A 27,510-nucleotide genomic window follows, 5' to 3' on the forward strand; every position below is an offset into this window, starting at 1 on the left:
GGTAAGGGCGGGAGCCGCGGACGGTGTCGGGAGCCCCAGCTGCAGCTGCAGCAGCCCCGGGAGCTCCCCCGCTCAGGAGCGGACCGGCGGCGTCGCTGGGAGGAGTGGGAGTGCGGGCGCCGCAGCCCTTGGCTGGCTGTGGGAATCGGGCTTGTGCTGCCAAAAACCCCTTGAATTCGGCTAGCTGTTGCCTTACCATTTTTGACCCGGCCTCCTCAGTGCCCTCATTCCCGGAGTTGTGTGTCCTTGCTCGGGGGCGCAGGGGTGGAAGCGAGCTCCTAGCCTGGCAAAGGGGAGATGCAAGAGGAGCCTTGTGGCCATTCTCCAGCCAGGGTTTAAAGTCGGAGTGTAGTCGCACCTATCTATTCAGCTCTGAGGTGAATTCACCTCAGCGTGGGGGTTCAATAGTGGACGCTGCAATTAGGAAGGAATGATAATGCAAAATAAACATGCTGTGTGTTGATGCTGCTTGCATAGTTGTCTTTTGTGAGTGTGATGTGGCAGCCTAAGCCACAGTGTGGTTTTAGGTGGCAGTTATTTTTTTGCTCTGAGGCTTTGGTACAACTAATCAGTACATTGGAGTAGGAGATCTGGTCAGTGCCTTGCAGGAGAAGCTGTTGCTTCTGACAGGTGAGTCAAGCCCAGCAACACTTAACAGTTCTACTTTAAGGAGAAGCCCTGGGCTGCAGCATAGTTCCTAGTGATGTGTCATAAGCAAATGGGAAACACCTTATCTGAAAAGGCTCAGAGTCAAATCCTTTGTCATATTCTGAAGAGATGCTGGTTTTAGCAGAGTAGCTCAGCTTCCTAGGCTGGCTGTCCAGAAGGCCAGACAGCTGGCAGCAGTAAAACTCATCTAGTTCTATTGCCCTAAAAAATCCTAGCTTTATAGGAGGAAACACAAGCAAGGACTTCCTCGATGATGGTGTCTTTGTGTATAAGTAAACTGGTTAATTGACATCAGACCTAAGATGATGTGGTTTGAAGGACTGCTTTTCTTTCTGGCAAGAAATGGAATGAAAAAGTTAAGTTTTCCTGTGCTGGTTATATATTGTGGAAAGACAGTATTGCCCCCTTGTAGAGGACTTCCTCTGAAGTAAGCTTTTTTTGACTATGATAGTTTAACATTACAGGAAAGTCAAAAGCTACTTTCCTGTAGTCAGGATCAGAGTGTTCTGCTCTCTGGTTTGCTGCATGTTGTTAGAGGAGTTTTGGTGCAAGTGTGTTCTTAGTTTTGCTTCAGTAGTAACAAAGCTGGAGAAAAAGGAGAAATTCTCAAAGTGCAGGGAAGCTGTAATATTCTTGCAGTTAAAGCCATCTCCTACATCTCAAATACACTTGTGACCCATGAATGATCAAAGAAAAACTTAGAAGTTGACTTGCCATAGTCCTCAGATTCCCTAGCTTTGGTCTCTGTTGCTGTGCTATGTGTGTAGTGCCACTGAGGGCAGCACTCAACACCTGGGCACAGGAATCTCTGCAGATTCAGTTTTACCGTGAGGGAAATGTCCCGTTACTAAGCAGATGCTGGGGAGGGTCTTTGCTAGCAAGTCCCAAGCATTTGGTGTGCAGCTACTGGAAATGGAGTGGGTTCTTAAGCTTGAGATTTGCAAAGTGAAACTTGTGGTCATATGTTTATCAAAAAAGCCTGAAATTATCCTTGTCTGTGCTAATTTAATTTATTTACTCTTTAGGACAGCTCTGCATTTTCTTGTGCAAATGGCCTTGTGGATGTAGTTATGTATCTAGTGGAAAACAAATCTTTTTGACAATGATTACAAATCGCCACTGACTAAGGTACGTGGATTATGGTATATTCTTGCAAGTGAGACTGATTTTGAACTAAATGATGTATTTTTCAGTATTCTTTATGTAGACCTTTGTAAAATCATGCATATTGTGATTGGTGTGGAATGGGCATATGTTAGCTATGTAACATATTCTAACATAATCTAATGATGAAGTGCTTGTAATTGCCAGTATTAGGGAGATGGGGGGAATTGCAGCAAAGTGAAATGTAAATGCTGGAAGTTTTTTGTCTTTTGTTTCCAGGCAGTACAGTGCCAGCAAGAAAAATGTGCAGCTATTCTGCTGGATCATTTGGGTGCTGATCCAAATCTGGCAGATGCTGATGGTAACACTGCCCTTCACCTGGCTGTCCTGTCTGGTAATACTGTGACCAGCAGGGCTGTTACTTGAGCATAATGCCAATATTGATGCCCAAAATAAGGTAATTTTTTATATTTGGTAATGAACTGTTTTCCAAAAGTTGCGTTCCTATTTTTCTTGAAGTTTTGTTTGCTTGGTTGATTTTTTAAAATTTGATTTTTGTTTTTATCTGCCCTTTTAGGAGGGATGTACCCCTCTTATTCTTGCTGTCTCTGAACATCATGAAGAAATAGTGGAGTTTCTCCTTAAGAAAGGAGCTGATGTGCATGCTCGAGATCAATGTGAAAGGTGAGGGGCTGTCAAAACTTTACATTGCTCTCTTTAATATTCTTCAGATTGGCTTGAGAGAGGCATTGGAATGAGGTCTGAAAAAATACTAAACAAGGAGCCACACAGAAGCAGTTACTTCTGTGTGACTCTGAAAGACAGTCATACCTCCGTGGCTTGCTATCATATCTCCTTCAATGTTTTCCACGTGAAGATTGCAAAATGTGATGGCCTTTCTGGCAGGAAGCTTGTCACTAGGTCAGTGGCATTCCCTCAAATTGAAAAGCTATCTCCTGCATGGTAGTAAAGTTTGTAAGTGTTGTCTGTGTGGAAGCTTTAAGATTAAACATGTAATTGTTTTGAGACCCTCTCCCATTTCATTGTTTTGCTTAATGAAAAATGCTTTTTCTTTTTCATTTTTCATTTTAAAGTAATGGAGAGAATACTTTTTTGAGGGCAAACAGAAACAGAAATAATTATAGTCACTGTGTAAAACAATCTGTTTCATATCATATTTCTTGGATCCTTCAGAACCCCACTTATGACTGCTGCTTCTGGTGGAGAGCTTAGTCTGATAAAGGTTCTTCAGTATGATGCTGATGTTTCCCACAAAGACACTAGTGGATGGACAGCTGAGGATTATGCTGTTATTCATGGATATTCTAGGTAAATTTTAAGCCATATCCTTAGAGTAAGTTGTGAGTTACCAGTGTGGTTTTTGATAATAGGACCAAGGTTTAATAGTGTGCTAGGACATGTGTTAAAAGTGTGCTCAGTGATGTATTCATAGAATCATTTAGATTGGAAAAGGCCTCTAAGAATCAACCTAACACTGCAAGCCCACGACTAAACCACATCCCTAAGTGCCAATCTACCACATCTTTCAAATACCTCCAGGGCTGGTGACTCAACAGCTTCACTGATCAGTCTGTTCTAGTGCCTGACAACCCTTTCACTGAAGTAATTTTTCCTAATATCCAGTTTTATATTCCCTGGCAGACCTTGTCACCATTTTCTCTTGTCTTCTGGTATGTATCATTCCAATGTCTAATGTTTACTTGGAAGATTTTTGCCCAGAGTTCTCTGTTAGATTTCAGGTTTTATTGCTAAGCTCACATTTGCTCAATATAAACTCTAAAATATGTCTGTGTCCAGTTATCCAGAGGTGAAACTTGATAGGTACCAAGCAGGAGTTAATACCTTCATAGGATTGCATATGACTATAGAGTGAACCTGACTGTAGTGAATATTGAAATGTGTAATACTCCTGCAGTAAGGGCATATGAGTATATAAATCTGTATGGCTAAGGACAGGATAAGAGTAGGTTGGATAAGAAGTGGCTGTTCACTCTTCTAAATAGTATATGCAGGTATGTGATTATTTTTTACCTAATGTATTCTCTTTCTTTGTACAGTCTTAATAAACAGCTGGCAGAATATGCAGTTTGGGAAAACACAGGAGGAGCTTCTACAGGTGGTGGTGCACGAGGCATCACAGCACTTGGCATTCCACACTGGGCAGCAGCTGCTGGCTTTACATTGGGTGCACCTGCTGTGGACAGAGGAGGTAAGACCTTTCACCATGGAGTAGCTCATGAGGAGAAGCAGTGTGGCCTTTTCTTAGCTGGTTTGTGTTGTTGGTGCTTACTGTGTTCACTGTTGGTTTCAGTGGAGGCATCAGATGGAATAGTATAAGCTTTGTGAGTGTGGTTATTTGATGATAGTCGGAAGTGTTGCTTGTCAGCCTGTGAAAGTGTTTGTTTTGCATTCTGTGTTCACTTCTTAGAGTTGTTACTTTGTCTGTCAGACTGCCCATCTATATGGGTTTTCCTTGAGAGAGAGGAGGATAGGGAAGGAACTAGGCAAAAGTGTTTTTACTTTTCAAGTGTGTACTTTTACCTAGAGAGGGCAACTCAGATTGTGAAAATCCAATTACAAAAGCAGTGGGTTCCACCTGAGTAGTTGTTCCTCTTTCTGTAGTTGGGAAGCAACAGAGAAATGAGCAGAAGGATATGTGTCTTGTTGATTTTCATGGAGTTTGTGTCTTCATTTTAATATTAATAGTTCCACTTGCACTGAGGTCCTTTTTGCCTGTCTTGTTTCTCAAAATCAATTACAGCCGTTTCCACAGAGAGACATACTTAGCAAATATTATCTTGGAAAAGTAACTTTGTTGGCAATAACATTGCAGTGTCTGTGTATGATGTATTTGCTAGAACATAGTTTGAGTTACAATAGAGATAATGCTTTTCTTCCACTTTCAGTAATTTTGATGAATTTTTTTTAGAAAATAAGTATTACCTTGTGATCCAGAAAAGCAATTAAATTGCCTTGTGATCAAAAAATTAGCTCCTTCAGTAAGTTCTAAAAATCCGAGTCCTAGAGGAATTTTAGAATTCCTAGAATGAGCGCAGAGTCTTAGAGGAATCTTAAAAAATGAATACCTTAGTATAAATGAAATAGTTTGTCTTGTACTTTACATCTCAAGCCCTACAAATGGGAGATTTTATTCCTTCCAGATTTTTAAGGGTGTTGCTTTGGAACTATGTGGCAAATGGGGCAGAAGACACTGGTCAAACACAGTTCATTATTCCTTTAAATACAGTTCCTTACTCCATTTTTAAATATGTCAAGAAAAAATTAGCAAAATATGGGATATTTTTCCTCACTGACTTTTCCTAGATGCAGGAATTTAATTTAGAGTCAGACTTTGTTCCTTTGATTTAGGAACACTTGATTTGACCTAGTCAGTGATTTGGAAAGTTTCTTGTTAAATTGCAGGAAATTTTTCTATTTTAAAGGTTTGGTACAGGTGGTTTAATCAGGCAAATGTTAATTTTGCCACAACAGTGCACAGTGTTACTGTCTCGGAGAGATTACTAACATACAGAGAATATTTACCTGCATTAATTCTGCAATTTCTAGCTTGCACACAGAAAGTACAGGTCCTGTATCATGAGAGTCCTACTGATATGCTGCAGTAATAGACTTCAGAGCCTCTGTTAGAGGAAAATTTGGGATGATGTCAGGAGAACAGAGAAACCCATTTTGGAATTATTTTCATTTCTGTTGCTCTTCTACACAAGTTTTCTGGGATCTTCAGTGTTGTCCTTGTTCCTTTTGCTGCTTTTGCACTTGCTGAATATTTTTCAAAATACTCTCTTCTAATGAGCAATTCAGCCTACTTCAAAAGTTGGCTTTTGTTTATTTAAATATTTATTGTGTGATGTATTTTTCCTTTCGTGTTCCTGGGTTCCTACGGAAACTGTTGGGTTTCCATCCTAGAGCTCTTAGAAAAGAATTAAGTGCTTTGGTGATTTCTATCTCCCAAGGTCAGTAAAAAGCTATCCTGTATCATGTCTTCAGAAAACTCAGAAATGTAGAAGGGATGAGAAACCATCATGAGGTCCTTTCTTAACTCTTTAAATGTAGTTTGTTTTGTTACAAGTAATTTTGCCATGTTTATCCCATGTGGTAAAATCCATATAAGCAGTACTCTGTTCTGCTCTGAGATAAATGTTACATCATGAAGAAATTTGGTGTCAGCTGCAATAACAGAATGGTTTGTTGCCTTAAAATAGAGAATTTTTCTAAGTGGGATGGGTAGAGCAGATGCATAGTGATTTATATTCTGAACTTGTGTTCCACAGCACATGGATAGGTACACACATGAACACATATGCATGATACATCCATTTTGGTCCAGTTGTAGCCTGCTATATGAGCTCCCTATATATAGAGGGAACATGCTGCCTTCTTGTAGTGTCTGTGTTCTGGCTGGTGGCATAGCTTTTGTATGTGGGTGGTGCAGATGGTCAAATGAGTGTAAGCAGGACTCTTCAAACTGAGGTAGAAGCAGCCTATGTTTGTGTTAGACACCAACCGACACAACTTTTAAGATGAGCTGGTTTAAGGCAACAAGTTTCTGGGTTCCTTTTTTAGGGAGGGATAACTAAAAACTGTGCTCAAACTGTAACTTAAGATGAGTATGTGTAAATAACATAATGTCTCAAAGTTGCATGCTGGTCTGAGCACAAGGAGCCAAGATTTCCTTGAATCTTCTGGATAGTCTCCAAAGTTTGGGTCTTGACACATACGGATTTTGAGATGCTTAGAATAAGGATTTTTGTGTGCTGTATGTGTAATGCACTCTACAACCCTGAAGGAATTTCTTTTTCATCTCTGCTAGACAAGGAGTAGTCAAGTTGAGGGAAATAGAAAATTGTCAGGAGGGTATATTTCTGATAATTTGTTTCAGCGTTTCAAAATACTGAAATATGGATGTTTTATGTGGAGCAAGTACATTCAGTTAGTTGGACACTGTCCCTTGAGAGCAGATTTGTGTAGATTATGGTTGAGTTCTTTCCAGCACTTCTAACTATAGAATAGGCTGATAGTCACAGTATGTTCTCCCATTGCTGTAGCTGTTTTGACATACTGCTTATGTTTTCCGAGTTTCTGGAAATTCCAGTTTATTCTGATGTCATTGTTCCATCTGTCCTTTCCATGCCTTTTCCTAAATGGATGTAGGAGTGCAACAATCTCCTAACCAGACATCAAGAACAGGAAAATCAAGGGAAGGTATTTTATACAGTAGCATTTAAAATATGAAACATGTTGTACAGTAAACGTATATCAACACATCTATGATGTTTGTTATCCCAGAGGTCCCTATTTTGATGGTACTGGTTCAGTGAACTACATTAGAGGACAGGCTTTGTGTGGTTTTTGTTTGTTTGCATGTTTTGTCTTGGTTCTTTATGATTGAATTTAGTGTTTGCTCTGTGTCATTGTTGATAGTAAATAATTTTTTAAATAAGCCCTTCCGTTACTCTGAAATGGAAATGGGCTTGAATTCAAGTAGAAGCAAGCAATCCCCAGAGACTGCTTTTATAGATCCCATTTCTACTGTAATCAGAGTTCTGTCTGAAGGGCAGCTCATAAACCTTCTCTCTTGCCTTCTAAAGGACGATGTGACCTAGTCTTGATCATTGCTCAAACTTACTATTCACAGATGACCAAATATTCAGAGTTAGGAGGGACCCACAAAGATCATCAGGTCCAGTTCTTAAGTGAATGGCCCATACAGGGATTGAACCCACAAACTTGGTATTATTAGTGCCGTGCTCTGCCCAACTGACCTCATCTATTCATTGGAATCAAAATTTCAGAAAACTTACTCAGCTCTTTTAATTACTTATAACTGTACTAATTGAAAGTATACCTGAAGTTGCCCATCAGGAGTGATAACTGACTGCTCCACACTGGTGGAGAAATTTTTATTGGGCTTGGGACATCAGCAGGTAGGTTAGACTGCTGGTACTGAATGAGTTTACAGGAAGCTGTGGTATGTACAACTAACTAATATTATTTAAATATTGTGTGTTTGCAATAGGAAACAGTAGAAATTAGAGACTGTGTTGGTATCTTAAGTGTTAGCTTGTCCTTGTTTCAGTTTCTAGGTTTTCTCTGCGTGACATACGCTGTATTTCATTGTCCAAAAGCCCAGTGCAGGTCAGGAGAGGTACTCATCAAAATTCCCACATGTACTCTGTCTTTGGAACAGACAAAATTTTCATGCTCTTATGTGTTTAATGCTAGCAGAGGAGATCAGGCATGATATGCCTTTGTTTTCTATTCGCTTTAATGATTCTGCCAAAGTCCTTGAATTGGTTGTTATGATAGTTATCAAGAATTTGACGAATGCTGAAATAGCTACTGTGTGGAAGTTGTGTTTGTTTTCCCCTTCTGTTTCTGAAATTGAAGAGCCCTTCTATTTCATGTTAACTGTTGATAATTGAGATGTTCTAGCACTCTTGAAGCTGGATTCCTAGAGTTCAGGTTTCTTTGGTAGATCAGTGATGTGCTAGAGTGCTCTCTCATCAAGCTCACAAATAGCCCTAAGTTGGGAGGATCAGTAGATGCACTTCAGGACAGTGCAGTCGTTCAGAGGCTTTTTCTGTGACAGGCTGTGTAAATGAACTGTCAGGCTGTCTAGCAAAATTCAGCCAGGGCAGATGCAAAGTCTGCACACAGAGGTACAGCCCCTTGTTACAAAGCATGCTGGCACTGCCTGGCAGGAGAGATGCCTCGGTGAGAAAGCCTAATGGGTCTTGGCAGAGTGAGCTGAGAATGAGCCAGCAGCAGGGTGCCCTGGCAACAGTGTCCTGAGTTGTATGAAGAGCAGAAAAGCCAAGAGATTGAGGAAAGTGATTATCCGCTGTACTTGGCACCCTCTGGATTGTGTCCAGTGCTCTGGGTGAAATTTGAGCCTCCAGTGCAAGAGAGATCTGTCTTTCAACAGTGAGCAAGTTCAGTAGAAGGCCATCAGATTCATCAGGGACAGGAATATTTGCCCTTTGAGGACAGGTTGAGAAAACTGGGATTTTTTCAGTTTAGAGAAGTGAATTTGCAGGGGCCCTAGCAGCAGCTTCTAGTACATGTGAGAAGACAAAGCCAGGTGCTTCCCAGTGGTACATGACAGGAGGCAGAGATAATAAGAGGCATAAATGGCAACGAAATAGTTTCTAATTGAATGGGAACTGTAAAACAGAGAGGTTGTACTGTCTTCCTCCTTGGAGGTGTTTAAGACCAGACTGGATAAAGCCCTGAGCAACCTTATCTGACCTCATAACTGAGCTCACTTTGAGAAGGCTGTCTAGGAGACTTGCTGAGGTTCCTTCTGACATGATTTATCCTATTATCCTACGTGCAAGTCATGTTTGTAGCACTGCTGAAAGCTTGGAGTGTGCTATAGAGTGCCCTGGGTTTTCCACTTCTGTCTGCTGAATTACCTTTTTGATGCAGTGTGCAGTTGGTGATTCTTCTGCTTGAGGTTTAGAGCTTGATTATGCTTTTTGATTTTCATTACCTTTACACAATAATCTGTAACTGGGTAGACCAGCAGACAGTGTAATACCTAGTGTAATGTTCTATATAATGCTACATAAAATAATAAATCTCTGCTAGTGATGTGTACTTGTTTGTAAGATGAGTACTTTGTAAGTTCTTCATGTCTTGCTAAACCAGCACCATTTTGTTAATTGTTTACTAATGTAGGATATTAAAGGTATGCTTTTTAAAACTTTTTTTAGTTCAGGTGTGTTTCTATGTTTTCTAAACTTCTAGGTATAAAAGTCCAAAAGAGATATAGCTCTGGTCTTTGTATTTCCTTTTTTTTTTTTTTTTAAATTCAGTGTTGTTTGTTTTGGAAATGCAGTCATTTATGCCTCCTTGTACTGAATTTACTTCCCAAAGCATCGTGCTGTTATGATGGGTAGAGTTGTCCATGTTTAATTTTTAAATGGTTAGTTTTTAGCGTGCTAAATTTAATTGCAACATGTCAATTAATGTTTGAACAGCAATAGATGACTTCTCCCAAGGAGACTCAATAGGATGAGACTTTAAAAATATCTAACACCTGAGGAATGACTTGAGAGATACTTGAGAGATAATTGCTTTGCTTTTGAAGAAGCTCTGAGAAAGAGGGGAACAATGACAGTTGGCATACCTCTGAGGAAGAGGAACTTGATTTTACCCCCAAGGTATGGTGCATTTACAAGAGAAACATCCTGTAAAAATAAGGGGTTTGAAGGGAAATTTTCTTTGGAACTGAAAGAAGCCGTAGCTCCAGCCAATATTGTTTTCTGTTTAAAGCAATCTCTGGCCCACCAGCCTTCCTTCTGCTGTGAGTTTTTTCTAAAGGACTGTAGCTGGGTCAGAGTATGCAGTAGATTTGTAATTTGGAGCCAAAAAGCAGTAGGTGACAAGATAACCACATAGTTCTATTTTTTCTTGTTCATGTGAGTCAGATTTGTAGACTTCAAGAATTTGCAAGTTATTATTGTAACCTATCCTGTTCTTGTCCAGTCATTGTTATTGTTTTCTGTAAATTTGGAGATAGATTCCTAAGTGCTAAAGGACATTTGTTTATTAAGATCTACAGAAATCCTTCATCACCTAGTTCTCCTTTCCTTAGCAGGTTCTTCAGGAGTGCTCAATGAGCAGATGAGTTACTCAAATGGGTCATCTATTTTCTTCTATAAGATGACATTCAGTACTTGCATGTGATCTCACACTGCATGTTTTTCCTTTTCAATGCTCAGGTAGTACTCTTTTTGTTAGTGACAAGCTCTCATGCCTACTGTTTTTACTAATGATCCTTAGAATTATCAGCTTGTGAGCCATGTCTGGAGCATCATCTCTGTTGCACTGGCATTGTGCAGTAATGTAGAACCTGAGTGTGGTAGTTGAACCCACTCTGTACTGCTGGAGATGCAAACCTGTTTAGATTTTACTTGATTTCATTTTCTTGCACTGATTGAAATAGAAATGATAAATTTTTCTGCCATGATTTTGAAATTTAGAGGTATTTTTTTAGTGTACTTGCAGGGGCTAAATTGATGCATAGTTACTTACCTTGCACACATTTGCAAGTAAGCATCCTGAAAATGCAGTTTTGAATCTAATTGCATTTACCTAAGTATTGCAAACATTAGAAACAGATTTTTAGAATGGTTATGCACGTGAGCATTTTTGGAAAGAGTTTGCAGAGGGGTGCCTGCACAGTGTGAAATACTTGCTGAATTGGATATGAGAGGAATGTTTATGTAGTTAGAAGTATAGGATGGAGCTGGCACTATCATAAGGACAGTCTGATTCTATTTACTGTTCAAGATTTGATGTGAACAAAGGATTTGTTGTTGTTACTGTTAAAAAAAAAAATTTCTTCCGTCTTTATTTACAGAAGCTGCAGAAGCCAAACCTGACACTGTTAATGAGTGCTTCACAGCAGTTCAGGAAAAACAGTAAGTTATTTGCAAAAGGTTGCATGATGTACTGATATATAATATAGACTTGCTAAGTAGGTTTTTTTTGTTGATTTCAGGGTTTTTTTTGAAATAGTAAATGAGGAAAGTAGCGTTTTGTCAACATTTATAATGTTAATAGTTCAGAATAAAGTAAGTCATTAAAATGAAGATATTAATCCCTTCTTAAGTCCTTTTCCATCATCAAGTTCATGGTCCATCCTGCGCAACCTAATTTCTCCCTTTCTAAATATTCCCAAATGGGTCCTCTCTTGTACATTAATCTGATAACATGACAATTACATAATTCCTTCTTTTCATATGCATTTTTCTTTTTTTGTACTTTAGGATGATGGTGGTGGTTCTAGAATTGAAAGTCCTAAGTCGCTAAAGAAAAGTCTCAAAGAATCCCATCAAATGCAAATGTAAACAAAGGAGACAGTGAAGAATTTTTAAATCAAGATGTCTTGATGTTCCAGGTTGCTTGCAGCCTGGATGAAGAAGAACTGGAGGAGGAAGAGGAGAAGGAGGAGGAGGGAGAGAATAAAAATGGCAATGGAGATGGTGATGAAGATTAGGAGGAGGAGGAGGAGGAGGATGAAGATTTTACTGAAGAGAAAAAGGAGGAGGAAGAGCTGGAGGATGAAGAAACTGAGTCTAATGAAATACTGGAAGAAGACAAAACAGAATCTAAAGGGGAAATGAATCAGAAATTAGCATATTTCAATAAAGCAAAACATGATGGGGATGCTCAATGTGGAACTGGAGATGTCTGTGGTGATCATGAAATAACTAAAGAACGTGATGAAAAAGTGAAGGATTCTATTGATCCTCCTGTGTCTTTCATAGCTGGGTCTTGTGAAAAGTTTCAAGAAAATAAAACAGCAGTGTCTCCTAAGTTCATGAGTAATGAAATATCTTGCAAGTCAGTACCAAAACAAGCTGTCTTTCAAAATCTAAATAATCTGCAAGATACGCAAGAAAGCTTGAACAGGAAAAGCATGATTGAGGAGACATTTCACAGAAAGGCTGACTCCTGTTTTGCAGGCTCTGAAATGACAGACTGGAAAAAAGAGATACCTCAGCCTCTCTTAGATAGTTGTGGTGTTAAGGAGGAAAAATCAAACTTCAGTGATGGCTTTGAAAGTGGCAGTAATTATTGGTTAGCAGAAAAAACCCCAGGACTTAAAGGTGAAAGACCAACCTCTGTCATAGTTGAACATGTGGATGGTGAAGATACTGAAGAGGAATATGAAGGAGTAGATGATAAAGTCTGTAAAGCACTGAAACAAGAAAGTGGAAACTTGCACTTAAATGAGCAAGAAGTTTTGAGAGCAGCACTTCATTCGAGCACTGAAGTAAGTATAAAAGGATGATTCAATCACAAGGGTATTTTCTAAGGGTCATATATAGGTAAGAAAACACATAGTAAACTGGATTTATTTGAATGCTTATCTTTCACATATATCCATCTTTTCATCATCCATTTTTGATGTTAGTGTCTTACTTGGAGTCAAAGCAGTTTCTTTGCTATGGTATGGTAATATAGGATGGAGAAAGAGTAGGCAGTAGACTCTGGAATCGGTTAGATTTTTATCACTTCTGTTACAGTTTTTATCCGTGAAGTTTTACTACCATTTAGGAAAATTCATGGTGTGATAGCTGAAAGTGAGGAAACAAAGGATTTTGAATAAGATTGAGAGCAGGAAACCAATGATTTTTCTGTGGAGCAAAGTAGAGGGGAAAAAAATATGCTCTGAAATGTTGTAACTTAAATAAAGCTAGAAGTTAGACTGAAATGAGGAATTTCTTATGGAGGAACAGCAAAGATGATATTTGTTACTGTTCTTTTCAGCTGTTTTGGTTGATCTCTTTTAGGGAGAATCATCTGACTACAAAGAAGAGGAGAAGGACAGTGCTGGCAGAAAGCTGAAAACTACAGGTGTTGATGTTGTGATAAATTCTGTTTGTAATGATTGGCATGAAATCCACAAAGCTTCAAATGACAACTCTGGTGAGAGAAATGACTTTGTAAATCCTGACCCAAGTTCTTCATCTACGAATATTAGTGCATAGAAAATGAATTCAAATGGTGATTGATTCCTATGATAGCAAAATATTCTCTTGCCTGTGAGTCCTTATGGGCATTGGCAGAGAAGGCAAGCAGATTGTGTTGCTTTAAATTCATTCTTAAAATAACTGAAATTGTATGCCAAGCAATGCAATATGAAGCAAGTGCCATTCTTGATTTGTTCTGCATTCTCCCTGAAGTAGTCTAAACAAAATGCACAGATGAAAAAGAGAAGGAGGACTAGAATGTCTAGAGTGACAACTGTGTTCCCTTTTATGACAAGCACTGTCACATTGAAAGGCTGTGACTGATCTTGGCTGAAGGCAGGGGAGGATTTGAGTCAAGCTGAGAGAAAGCTGTTCCAGTGCCTCACCTTGTCCAGTTTTAAAATGTAGGTGATCTCTCCAGCACCATGTGTGTGTGCTTGAAAACAATACCAGCCTAGTCAGAGTAGAGCACTTTGATACTGACCTGAGGTCTGACAGTTGGAAGAGAGAGCACCATTTCCATTGTCTGTCTCCAGAGAGCAGCTTGTTTAAGTAGATGTTACTAGAGCACGTGTAGCTGCTGTTCAGATGCTGTGCAGGGGGCGCTGGCAGAACCTGCTGTTGTGCCTGTACCTGCTCATCTGTCTATGTGTGTTTTACCATAAGTGTGTGTTTGGCATAGTGTAAGTAGTCACAGTTCAGACTGGAACCAGCAGTTGCCTCTTGTGGGATGAGTGTCCTCACAGGCATTCAGCTCCTTCCCCCTTCTTTATGTACATGTGTCCGCACAATTGAATACTGAATCAGTTTTTCCTAATGGAATAGCTTAAAATAAAAATAGGATAGTAAAATCTGGCTAGGAACCCTCTGAGACTGAACCTTAAAATCATCTGGTAGTATAACAAAGGGAGCATTGTTTCTTGGTGGTTTTGTGGATGTTAGTGTGAGGAGGTTTTGGATGATATTCCTATCGCACAACCTGTACAGTGGAAAGTGATAGTAAATGCCAAGTTTTGGAGCTGTAGCATGGGAGACCTTAACTGTGTATACAACAGAACTGCAGGATACTGGGGTATCTTCCTGAGTACTACCCAAGTGTGTTGGGTATTGCCTGTAGCTTTTGTGCATAGCCATCTTCTGATAGAAAGGAAGCAAAAGAAGCTGGAAGTTTAAAGGATGTGTCTGGGTGGGAAGAAGCACTTGAATAAAACTTGGTTCTTAGTTTGTCCTCATCAATGGAACCTGCATCTTTGGATGTACAAATGTTCAAGCATCTCACTTCTTACCTTATTTGCAGGTACCCTTCCAACAGTGGGAGCAGAGCAAGAGGAAGATGCTGAATCTCCCTGGGAATTCAGGGGTACATTTTGTGAAGGACACAAGGGTTTCCACTGCAGGAAGTAGGAGTAAGATCCAGAATCACTTGAGGGCTTCCTTTTGATTTGGACACTGCTGTTGGTAAGGCCTATTTCCGCTTTTTTTTCCTTTTGCCATATGTTTGTAATGGGGGGCCCTTGAAATACTTCTGCTCTAGGTCAGCTGCTCAGTTAGGATTGGGATGAAGTTAAACTGAGCTAATGGCTTGGGTCTCAGCAATTACCCTTTGAATTTTGTTTCTAGTATAGTAGTGAAACAGTGAAGTTCCTTGCTGACCTTTTCACAGAGGCTGGCAAGATTACTTCTTTTTCACCATACAGCCCTAGTCTGCTGACCTGGTTGCTGTTGCCCTTGGGGTCTACAACGTAGATGTCGTCTAGCTGCTTCTGCACAGATCCTCTCTACCTTTTGTAGGTGTACTCTGGCCCTCTTTAAAGTCATGTTCAATAGAGACACTGCACATGCTTTGCCTTTTCTGTTCTTCCTGTCTGTGGCAATCAGCAAGGTCTGTAGCTAAGTCCCTCTGGTTCTTCTTTTGAGAAGAAAGAACTCTTCCCATCCCCTTCTTAAAAATACAAGGTTAAAATACGAGTTTTAAGGTAGTTGTAAGCTCTGCCTTGCTGATCTTTGTTTGATCCAAATGGCTCTTGCAGTTGGGAGCAGCAGTGTGTTCTTTCACCACTGCAGGATATAAGCCTAGGGAACGTCAGTACCAACTTGAATGTCATTTACAAGTTCAGTACAAATGTTGGACCACTGCAGACATGTAGCTGTTGGTTCACAGCCTGTATCTTGGGCTACAATTGAGTTAATTCTTGTTTGTGGTTGTCCAGTTTGTCAAGGTTTGTTGGTGTGGCAGCATAGTGGTGCTTGTTTGGCCATGTTAATGGCAAGTGTTTGAAAAGGCTTTTTCAGAGGGCATTTTAGACAGAAATAAGGCAGGCATCCTGTTAGGCCTAGAACAGGAGAGGCAGAGGCCTGGATAGAGGGGTCTGGAATCTTCTGTAGCACCTCAGGGGGCAGTGGAGCAAATTACTTCTACCCCACACCCAGGTATGATGAAATATTAACAGGGCATGGAACTTGGGCCTACTGAGAGATGGTAGTGCTTGGGCAATGAACTTGGGGAATGGAGAGGCTGACACAGCTGAGCTGAGCTCCTTCCCTGTTCTGAAAGCAGGAATTTTTGTGGAGAGAGGAGGGCTTGGCTAACAAGAAGAGAGAGAAGATTTGGATGGTCTTAGCCCTTTATGGAAGGCTCTAGGAAGCACATGGGGAAGGAGCATTTTGGGAGAAATGTAACATGTGATGGAAGCAGCCAGAGCTGTTGAGGAGCAGGGCCATGGGGTGAGGGACATGAGAAGACTGGGCGAGGTTGAGTGAGGCATGGTATGGTTTTCACATAAGTTTGAGTTCATGACTTTTGGGATAAGGGAAGGATAAGGACAAGTTTCCCTAATAAATGCTTTTTCTTTGGAGCTCAGAATGGAATTTAACATTTTGGCACCTTGGGTGAAGAAATAGGCCCAGTTCTCCATGTGGTGGACAATGAAAAGGTTGTCATGTTCATTAACACTGTATTAGCTTGGCTGGCAGGAGATTGTAAAATGCCTGACAGTAGAATAGTGGAGGAAAGAAGATGAGGAAACATTGGCAGTTCCAAAGTAAAATTATATTAAAGGAATAAAACATGAAAAAATAAATTGCTTTCTAACAAAGGCCACTGGTGGCAGAAAGCAGGCAAGCCTCACTGAGACAACTCCAATCCTAGAAAAACTGTTGTCTCTCATAAGTGCTAGTAGCTAGTAACTCCTTTATAACTCCTTTATTTTTAAGAAAAAGGTGTCAGTGAACCTTTAATTTAGTATCCCTTGATTTCTATTATAAAAATTGCTTTTAAAATATCTAGATGTTGCTATTTCTGTTACATGATAGGATGAGTTTGCAATGGAATTACCTAGACTAACTGCAACTTCCTTTTTCTTGGTAATCTTTTTGTCTGTACCTGTTTTTACTTAAGGATAAATACATTTTAGAAACTACCAACCTGATAGGAAAAATCAGCATGTGAAAGTCAGACTGACAAAGCAGAAGTTTCATGTCAGAAAGCCGTAACAAAAAGTGAGGAATCACACAGTGCTGACAAGGAGTTAAATCTAAAAACTTGGGAAGAAAGATAGGAAAGAATGTGGGTTGCAAATGAGAAAAGGGAATTGAAAACAAATTTTAAAAACATTACAGCAGAGCTGAAACAGTTGTTTGGTGAAAATGAAGCTGGGAAAACTGCTTCCCTTGTGGAAGAGATACCACATGGTATTTCTCGGTGAAGAATTGAAGAGTTCTCACATTATTTCATCTCCTGTGACAGAATCACGGGATAAGTTAGAAAGCCAAGGTGAATTTGGAGACACTAAACTTAAACTGGGTGGAAAAGTATCTAAAATGGAAATTGTACTTCAGTTCTTCCTGATCATAATAGCTTAAAGACAAATATAGAAGATACCTGGAATAGAGATGAAGAAACTGGCATTAACAGTGTATATAACAGAAAGGTGTCTCTAAGAAAAGGAGAGAAAAAGAAAATGCCTACTATGGAAACAGAAGAGAATGATAATGAAAGTAGTAAAAATGCAGAGGAAGGTCCTGCTTACTCCCTGAGACATAGCTTAAAATCAAGTATTTTGGGTGACATTTCTAATATTCTTCCTGAAATAAGACCTGTTTGTGCAAGTGATGAAAATGCACATTCTATCACAGAAATGAAACTTAAAAAATACTCTGGATTTAATAATGATGTTCCCAAGGATTGCCTTATCAGCAGTAATATAGGAGAAACAGAAACTAAAAGTCTTTTCACTAGTGCTCAGGAATCGTGTGGTGTCCTGGTAAGGAGTCTTGATGAAGAGCTAAAACGAGATATGGAAAGATTTAAGAGTAAGGTAGGAATGCTGCAAGCAGTGTTCCTGGCTTTGGAGAAAGAGAAGGTACAGTTGCAAAAAGAGGTAGTTCATCTGCGACTTCTTATTCTTTAGTCTTTCTCCATATTAATGGTCCTGTTCACTTCAGCTGTTCATCATTAAATGAAGATGCTTTGTGCAAACCAGTTGTTTGGTTTTTTTTTTTTTTTTAATAAAAATGCAATACTTACGAGTAGAATGAGTAGTGGAGAGTTGCCTTTTCCCCCTTTTTCAGAAAACACAGAATGCACTATGTTTCCAGTTCAACAGTATGTGGCACTCAGGTCCAGTGTAAGAAGTTATCACTTCATTGACATAAAAAAAAGTACACAATTAAATCAGTTTTGGTTCTGAAACAGAGAATGAAAATAGCTTCTGAACAGGGTCTTGACTGAACTTTCCATTTGCTGTGATTTCTCCATGATGTGTCTTCATTGCCCTTCACTTGAATTCCTGTTTGCTGTGAGTGGAGTTGTTTCTGTTTGTGTGTTTGGAATCTTCTTCCCTGTTACCCTACCTACCCTCCATGATGGAAGCAGTAACCAAACACATTTCCACTTGATTTTTTTTAATTTCTGTTTTTATAACTGACATTGTGCAGTCCTTCTAACTCTTTAATCCATCAGTAACGCTTTTACATTTTTGTTGTTCATGTTTTAAGATACACCGTTGTTTTCTTCGTAAAGACTATACTTCTGTTACATCACAGAATCATGAGTGAATTTGAAGTATTTTCAATGACAATACACTTTGTATTGTATTTTTTGTGAAAATACTTGTCTATAAATATTTTTCATTTTATACACTCTCAGAGGTAAATTCTGAATTATTAAATCTTTGATAGTGTGTTTCTATTTTATGGAAATACTGATTAATACTTGAAACTTAACTTTGTAGGTTGAGAAGGAAAAAAGCAAAGAAAGCTGTTTCAATATGCAGACAGTGGCAAAAGAGGAAAATGTTGATAAATCAAATACACCACCTGGAAGCATTACTAATCAGCCAATGAAAGAAAAGCTGACACTAAGAAAGAATGACTGTTTAAAAATGGAGGATGAAAACACTATGGAAGAGAAAGTCATCAAGAATTTTTCACCTGAAGAGAGGTCAGAAATTATTAAAATGGCAATGAAAGTATAAACTGAAGTCATCATCTCTAATTCTGATTTGTAGGGTTACTTAAGTATCCTTTAGGATTTCTAATATTGTACTAGTTGAAGCAGTTTCTTTAGTGTTGAAAGCAATACTGAATAGTCAACTGCTTCAGAAACATTTAAGAGAAATGTATTTTTTTTAGGAAGAGGGAAAATATATTAGCAAATGAATCTAAAAATTTGAAGAAGGCATTGATATTTTTATGAACTCCTAAGCAGGACTGTTTTTCTGTCTGTCCTTCAAAGGAATCTCTGCTCTTAATACTTCCTTAATGTGGATATAAGTTACTGCCTGAATCTAGTTCAGGTTCCACATTCCCCCCCTCATTACTAGGGCAAGGTATTTTAAGTACTTTTAAATATTCCACAATCCTTGGAGTTAAGTCTGCGTTTTATCAGAGATATTTTTCATCTCAGTTGCTTCTGGAATCATCTTAATTACATCTGTTTCATAGAAATATTTTCAGTGATGTTACTCAGTTGGTAGTTTTTGTATCTTTCTGTTTAATGTAGAGAATTTGCCCTGAATCATGATGTTTCAAAGAAAAAATAAAGGACAGACTTTAAAGCAGAAGGCTAATCAGCAGATGAGCTCTTCCAGTGGGAATAATTTTCGAGTACCAGATGACAGCACTTCCAGTGAAACATCTCAAGAGGAAGGAAGGTACTGAATATAAGGAATGTTAGAACTAAAACTTACTTAATGACATAAATTAACCTAAGGCTAAAGGTAAGTTTTTTGTAAACCTGATGTGCACACTGGTTCCTTCATCTGGCAAAACGACCTGATGCCTTTTGTGTTCCAAAACACATCTTTTTTGCTTAATGTGCTTTGAACATCTTAGCCAAGCTCATTATAAAGACAATGTGCACAAGTGCTGTAAAATTACCTGAGTGTCAGTGTATATGTAAACATGTATTTTATATTTTTTAAAAGGGAGAGGAGAGACTTTTAAAAGAACAAAGTTGCTATTTCATCACATACATCTTAGGGTTTGAGTTTTTCCTTTTTTTTTTTTTTTTTTTTTTCAGCTGTCTGTCCTCTTGACTTCTTGCCTACCTCAGACTTAACTGTAGGGGGCAAAATGAGAAACAGAAATTGTTGACAGGGTACAAGCACTTTTTGGCAGTAGCTAAAACACTATTGTGTTGTCAACACTGTTTTGGTCAGAAATCTAAGAGAATTGTGTGGGCTGCGCTGAAGAAAATTAACTCCATTCCAGTCAGCCTAAGTACACTAGAGAATCCAAAATTACAGTTCTTTGACCTGTAAGGGAAAGGGTCTAAATACTGAAGAGAACTAAACCTCTAGTGTTAAACAGGGAATGCACAGAACTATGTATCTCTGTATATACATGTCTGTAGCTGTATGATTCCTATCACTTTGGGTGAACAGTTATTTCAACTATTTGCTTAATATCTTGTGAAAAAAATCATCTTCCAACAATGATGATAATTTTTTTCCAGTATCCACCTGCATGTAGAAAAATTCTTGTATTCAATTTTACTTTAATTCCCTACTGAGATTAGATTTTCAGAACAACTTTAGATATTGTTCTTAGTGCAAGATAAACATTCCTGAACTGAAATACATTTCTGTTTTCCAGACCTGCAGCAAAAACAGCAAGTGAAAGGAATAAGGTACTGTAAAATCAGTTTCTTGATAAATAGTTTTATCAGATTTAATCACTCAGATGGGATCTATGAGATATGGACTGTGACTGAAAGAATGAGTCATTTATGGATCTGTACTATTACTTGGTTGTATACAGAAAATACTGCATTGTTTGTAGGTCTGCATACAAATGGATGTAACTGATGACCTTGATTAACTCATTCATCTGACACAACATCGGAGGATGTCAAACTACCAGCGTCCACCTAGAGAGAGGCTGTGTTGCTCTTAGAGCAGCTTACTGTGGATCACACAGGTATGTTCTAAAGCCACTTTTCCTCAGATGTTACAAGTTTCTCTTTTAAAACATGTTGTCTTTGTGTGCACTCCTAGGTATCTTGGTTCATTTATATTTAAGATAACACCTTCCCACCACCCCCTTTCACTGACCTATGTTACACAGAGCAGCTGTTTTTCCTATTTGTTTCCTTTGCCTTTGCCTGAGTGGTGGTTTTGTCTTCTTCTAAATATATTTTTCTGAGGTGACACTAGCATGGCTGAAAGGCTCAGCTGTGCCCTGCAGTGGGTCCATTGTCACTGTCTGGCATGGTGCACCACCTGGCCTCTTCTCACAGAGAACTCCCACTACCTAAACTTTATCACCTGCACCAAATCAAATTTACACATTAGAAAGTATTTATGCATATGTGCATCTTTGTCTTTTCTGTCTCAAAACAGGTTCTGCTATTTTACTGAAAATTCAAAGCATGCTTCTTAAATATGAACACATAATAGAGCATGAAGAAGATCAGTATGCAGCGGTCTCGAGAGAAGTCAGAAAGTTGGAAAGTGAAAAGGAAAAACCAAAATTAATAGCAGAATAGACTCAAGATTTGAAATCCAAATTGACTCATCAAGAAGTGGAATGGTAGAGTGATATCCATAGCCTTAAGTATGTAATCTTGTATTCTGATAATGTGTTACCTTGTCAGTCTTAATGTGCCAGAAGGTGCTGATGATGCACATGGGATGGATGAGAAGCTTGTAGTATTTTGATTTTGAATCCCATGGGCAAGTTATGCTATAAAGGAAGGATGAAAAACACCTGTATATTAGTGCCATCTGTGATTGTCTGGATGTTTTCCCTTTTTTTTAATAGCAAGAGAAGAGAACAAGAGAGTTTGAATGGGAAAATGAGATTTATGAGAGAGGTGATATATATGAGATGTGTTTTTGTCCTTGCAGTTTCTGTTGATGTGTATTAAAAATCCAGGTAACTGTGACAGAGTTCTAAACTCAGAAGTGTTTAGAGAAGCATAGAGTACTTATTTGCTTGCATGTTTGTTTATTTGAAAAGTCCAATTCAGGGTTTCCCCATTCTCTGTAATCCTGAGCTAGACTTGGATGATGTGAGGTTTTTAACCACTGTTGCATCACTTCAGACAGGAATAGCTGGTACACAGTGTAGGATGTTGAGCAAAAGCAAATGCAGAGCCTTGCTCTTGGGATGGAATATCCTCTTGTGATGATATCCTGGGGTTAGCCTGGCCAGGGAGCTTGCTGAGAAGACCTTAGTGGTCTTGCTAGAGCAAGATGAACATGGACCAGTAGGAGCTGGCAGCTGAGAAGGCAAATGGCAGCAGATCAGGAGATGGAAAGGAGTGATTACTTGCCCCTACTGAGCACTTACTGAATGTCATCTAGAGCACTGTGTCCAGTCTTTGGCCTTCTAGTACCAGGGGCATCTTAATTGATATGTGTGAGTTCAGCAGAGAACTAGCAAGGTGGTCAGGGAGCAGGAACACCAGCCCTGTGAGGGGAGACTGAGGGAACTGAACTTTGAGTTGTGCCTCCTGGTATGTGGAAGAGGATTATGAGGAAGACAGAGCCAGTCCCAGCCTTGCCTCAGTTGGACTCTAGCAGTTTATCATGGTTTAAGCCCAGCTGGCAACTGCACCCCATGCAGCTGCTCACTCACTTCCCCACGAGTGGGATGGCAAGAAGAGAGCCAGGATGGTAAAATGGAGAAAGCTCCTGGGTTGGGATAAAGACAGTGTAATAAGGAAATCAAAAGCCATGCACACAAGCAAAGCAAAACAAGGAATCCATTCACCACTACCCATGGACAGGCAGGTTGTTCATCCATCCCTTGGAGAGCAGGGCTCCATCACATGTAACAGTTACTTGGGAAGACAAATGCAATCTCTCAGAATATCCCCCCCTTCCTCCTTCTTCTGCCCACTGTATATACTGAGCATGATGTCATATGGTTTGGAAAGTCCCTTGTGTCAGTTGAGTCACCTGTCCCAGCTGTCTCCTCACAGCCCCCTTGCTGGTAGGGCAGTAGGAGAAGCAGGGAATGTCTTGTTGTTGTGCAGATGTTGCTCAGCATCTAGGAAAAAAATCCATATTATCAACTTGAAGATCAGACCCATGTGAAGAAAATTAACTTTACCCTAGCTGCTATTTTTCAGAATTCCAGAGTATCTAACAAGTGTGAATAATTATTATTTTCATTCTTAAGAAATTGTGAAAGCAATTACATTTTTAGCCTTACACTTATAGAAGCTTTATTCACAGAAGCTTTATTTCATTTTGTTAAATTACCCTAAAAATTATATGTAAGGCTTTCTTCCTTGCAATATAAACCATGGAAACACAAATCTTACTATCAATCTCTTGAACAATTTATTAGTGGCTGCTGCCACTTTTTTTTGCAGAATTTCTAAAGAAGACTTGCACTTGCCAGCTCTGTCCTTATGTTAATACTACTTTTTTCTTGTTACTGTTGCAAGGATATGAGAAAAAATACTCAAAATAATTTTGAAACACAAAACTGCTTTTTTGTTTGGGTACCGTGGGCACACCGTGGACCACTTCTTACCATGTTGGTGCTTACTGCTATTTGTTTCAGTTAGTAAAGAAGTTAATATTCCTCAATGATTTCTCTATAGATTATCTTCAAAATCAAGTTGCTGTTGTTTCATCCAGATATAGATCCTTAGAGGTTTAAAATTATTTCTAATAACATTAAACTTAAACCCTCTGCATTTCTAAATAAGTTTTTGAAAATTGATCTCATTCCTGAGCAAATACAAACTGTGCTTTTCCTAGGGTCAGCCGTTGTTTAAGCCTTAGGCTTGTTAAAAAATTGGTGGGTCTGTCAGAGAGGTGATGTACTGTTTCATCAGCATTACCTGCAGCCACTGAATCCATAATATGCAGGCCATGCTCATCATGTTAAGAAAATGTATGTTAATCATAGTCAAAACATTGCTTTGATCGCTAAGACAAGAAACTCCCCTTGATCTAAGTGTCTGTAATGTCAAGATGACTTCTTCAAAAGTAACAGAAATGTTCACACTTCAGTATATTTACCTAGATAAACTTAAAAGTGATAAAACAGTCAATGGTTTATTTCCATATATTGTAAAACTGATGTCATGGATAATGGAATGACATACTAATTCTTTAAAAAGTTAAAACATAGAGTAAAAAATATAAAGTCTGAAAATATTTAACGTCTTTATGGTTCGAGTTGCTTTCTGCAAGTTCATAGTGTAGAATATATAATTTTTATATCATTCCTTTAGTTTCTCAATTATACTGTTAAATCCCAGGTTTACTTTGATGCAAGAAGAAGAAAAGAGGCTCAGAGCAGAAACACTCTATGAGAAAATAAGAGAAAAACTCAGTCGGAAAGAAGAGCAATATTGTAAAGAGATGGAGGAGAAACAGCAACTTGAGTTACAATCCAGGAATTTAGAAATGGAGTTAGTAACACTGAGAAGCTCCTTAAAGAGGTATATTAGATAATGACTTAGACACTTACCTTATTTCTGCTTCTTTGTAATGGGTGTTGTATTCCAGTATGCCTGAAGAAGAGGTAGTACTTTGTTCATGGAAGAGGCATTGGATAACTATTGCCACTTTTTTCGAAAACCTGGTTTCCAAGTAGTCTGTTCCCTTTTTTCTGTTTGTATTTCAAAGCTTGACTTTGAGTTATTTTTCTCAATTATAACAAAGCATTCTGTATTTCTTCTGAATTTTTCAGAAGAAAATTGAAGTTTGTAGATGGATTATTGTAGCTGTGGAAAGCAAAAATATTTGCAAAAATAAAAGGGAGAGTAGGACAATATTGCTAGCTCTGATTTTTCTGAAGGTGCAAGTAATGGAATTGTATTATTATAGATTGAAGATGAGTGGTGATGTGTGAAGATGTGTGGTGAAACACAGAGACACCTCTCTCAGGAAAAGAGTGCCAGAGCCCTGCAAGAAGGCATTTTGAACAATCACCTTTGGAGACAAAAGGAACTAGAAGAAGAGACAAGAAGAGCTATAGGAAGAAGTTCAGATGTAAGCAGAATTTTTTCTAATTAATTAAATTTAACCATGTTTGTTATAAAGTTTTATTATAACTGAGATATTTTTTCTGCTTCTTGATGGATTATTTACAGTTTACCAGTGTAATTTTACTGTGCAAATACCTCTTCTGTTTGCCCTTTTGTCTTTAAAAGTTCTGGAAAGCAGTATCACTGCTGTATGTAATTAAACTGCAGGTACAAGTAAAAAGCTCAAAGAAAACACTCTCTACACCATTTTTTAAACTGTCTTGGTTTTATTTCCTTGACATTTTATCATAACTTTTTAAGCTTTCTCATAGTGAAACACCTAGTTACCTACATCCAGACTGACCAGGAAGGAAGTTGTTTGACATGCTGTGTTCCCATTACTTGGGGTTTTTTAATTATTTGTTCCCTTATTAAACTAAAAGTATGAAGTTCTTTCCCACCTCCACATATCAGTTTTATGAAGGAAGATCAGCAGTGATTTAAACTCAATAATAATTAGAATAATTGAAGGAGAATAAGCAATCATAAACACTGTTAAATTAAAAAAAGTCTTGAAAAGTTGACTGAATTTACTAAGAATCTGAAATTCTTGGAAGAATTATTTGTTCTTGGCTGTGCTTTCCAATAAATATAGGGTGAATATGTTTACATGGAAAAAAAGTATACTAAACAGGCACTATAAAAGACTCATGTATTCCAGGAATGATTCACCTGTATAGCAAACTCTCAGTAATGCTAAAAAAAGTGTTAAGAAGACATTTAAAAAAGAAAATAGCCTTTTGAGCCTGGTAAACAGAGATTTTTACCAGATTGGTAACACAGCTAAAGTAATCTAAAAGGGAATATTTTAAAGGCATGCATTCACAAGAAAGCACTGTCATTTCATAATATAATACTTTGTACCTGAAACATTTTAAATAATTTTATTATACAGTTTCTAGTTTATGGGGGGGAAAAAAGCATGATGTATTTGGCGTGTTTATTTATGGATATGTTACGCTTTCTTTCTGTGCCTGCATTGGACACGTGAAGTGGTTTATAGAGTAGCTTATGTGTTATCTGAAATTTTACTCTCATCTTTGAAGTCATGTTGCAATGTTAGAAATGTTAAAATCCAGTTTAATGCTGAAGTGATTTTTGTAGATTTATTTCCCACCCAGATATTTATTCATGTTCCCTGTCATTCAGGAATCCGACACTGAGAGAAAAAAGGATCTGTTGTACAAAAATAATTTCTGCAAGATGAGATTGCCATGCTAAGACTAGAACTTGATCAAATAAGACTTAGGCACCAGAAGGAAGAAGGAAAATATTTAGAGGAAAATGAGACTTTGAAAGAAAAACATGAAGATCTCTAAAAAGAACTTAAGCTGAATGAGGAGACCTTAACACAAACAATTTTTCAGTACAGTGGACAACTGAACTTACTAAAGAAGAATCTGCAATGCTAACTTCCAAACTTGAGCAGACAAAAGAAAGCAAAGACAGACTGGAGACAGAAATTGAATCATTTCATTCCTACTGTTCAAGAGCTGGAACATCACCAGTCATCAAAAAGTGATGTGGAACGAACATTTCAGAGGGAACGTGATGAACGGCTTCACTTGCAAGACAAGCTCCATCATGACCTCTCAGATGTGCGAGAAGCCAACAAGAGCTTGTCCCAGCAGCTGAGCACAGCTGAAAGCAAAGCTAGCAGTCTAGAAAATGAGCTTCATCAGTTAAAACAAATGCTCAGAGAAAAAACACTGTTTTTAGAAATGGCACAGAAAGAATTGAGTCAAGCACAGTGTCAGGCAAAGGAATACGATCGTGCTCGACAGCTTGAGAAAGACCGAGTGAACAAACTTACAGTAGAGCAGGAATCCATGCAGGAGCGATTAGCCCAGCTCCAGAGTGAAAACCTTTTGCTCCATCAGCAGCTGGAAGATCTGCAGAATAAGGGGATCATCAAAGAAAAAGTAGTGAATGATGTGCAAGATCGGTTTAATGATATTTTCAGCAAACCCAGAGCTGATACTGAAAAGCAAGTTTACCTAGTGGAAGAGAGAAACAAGGAATTAAATGCCAAGTGTATTGATTTAAGAGAACAAGTCTTCAAATACGAGACTGACAAAATAGAGAGAGAGGTAAAATACAGACGTAGAGCAATTTAAAGTTTTCCAGTTTGTGAAATTATTTTTTTCCTAAAGTAGATTAATTATAAGCCATATGCATAGGACCAGATGATGATGATTTATTCTGGTTTGTTGTGTTTCTGTTGAAATTGTGGTAAGGTTTTGGTAAATGGGATGTTACTGCTGGGATCCGAGCAGAGAGCAGAGCAAAGGTATCCAAGTCTGCTTTGATCAAGAAAGGTGATTCTTCTCTAGAACTTCTTTCCTCTCTTTTCCTTAGTCCATTTTTTGCCCTATAGAATTATTTTAGATATTTGATGATTTTTTTTAAAGTATTGCACTGCTGACACAAGAGTGATGTAAAAGGAAGAATGTGGAGGTTGAGAAATGAAGATGCAGATGAGTGAATTGTGTGAGATGGACTTATATTAAGTTCTTACAGAGGAAAAATGTTGCTTCTCCCGAAGTTGCTGTCAAAATTGAAGAGTACTATAGTGTCCAGGTGTTAATTTATGAATATTCTGGGGGCTCTAAGGATGCCAGGAAAATGCATCAGAGTAACCAAGACCTCAGCAAACTAGATACCAGTGTTCCAAAGTCCTCATCATCACACACAACAAGAAACACAGCTCAAAGG

At 38.5% G+C, this 27,510-nt stretch overlaps 1 protein-coding gene and 1 pseudogene across 1 annotated transcript in view; one reads left to right on the plus strand and one right to left on the minus strand.

Annotated features, from left to right (window-relative positions):
• FGD4 (FYVE, RhoGEF and PH domain containing 4) overlaps window positions 1-27,510 on the minus strand; it is a 161,909-nt gene that overhangs the window by 22,750 nt on the left and 111,649 nt on the right. The gene's annotated exons all lie outside the window — the stretch shown is intronic.
• On the plus strand, window positions 923-27,497 carry LOC130248645 (ankyrin repeat domain-containing protein 26-like; annotated as a pseudogene).

Source organism: Oenanthe melanoleuca, chromosome 1A (assembly GCF_029582105.1).
Source record: "Oenanthe melanoleuca isolate GR-GAL-2019-014 chromosome 1A, OMel1.0, whole genome shotgun sequence".
Taxonomy (NCBI): domain Eukaryota; kingdom Metazoa; phylum Chordata; class Aves; order Passeriformes; family Muscicapidae; genus Oenanthe; species Oenanthe melanoleuca.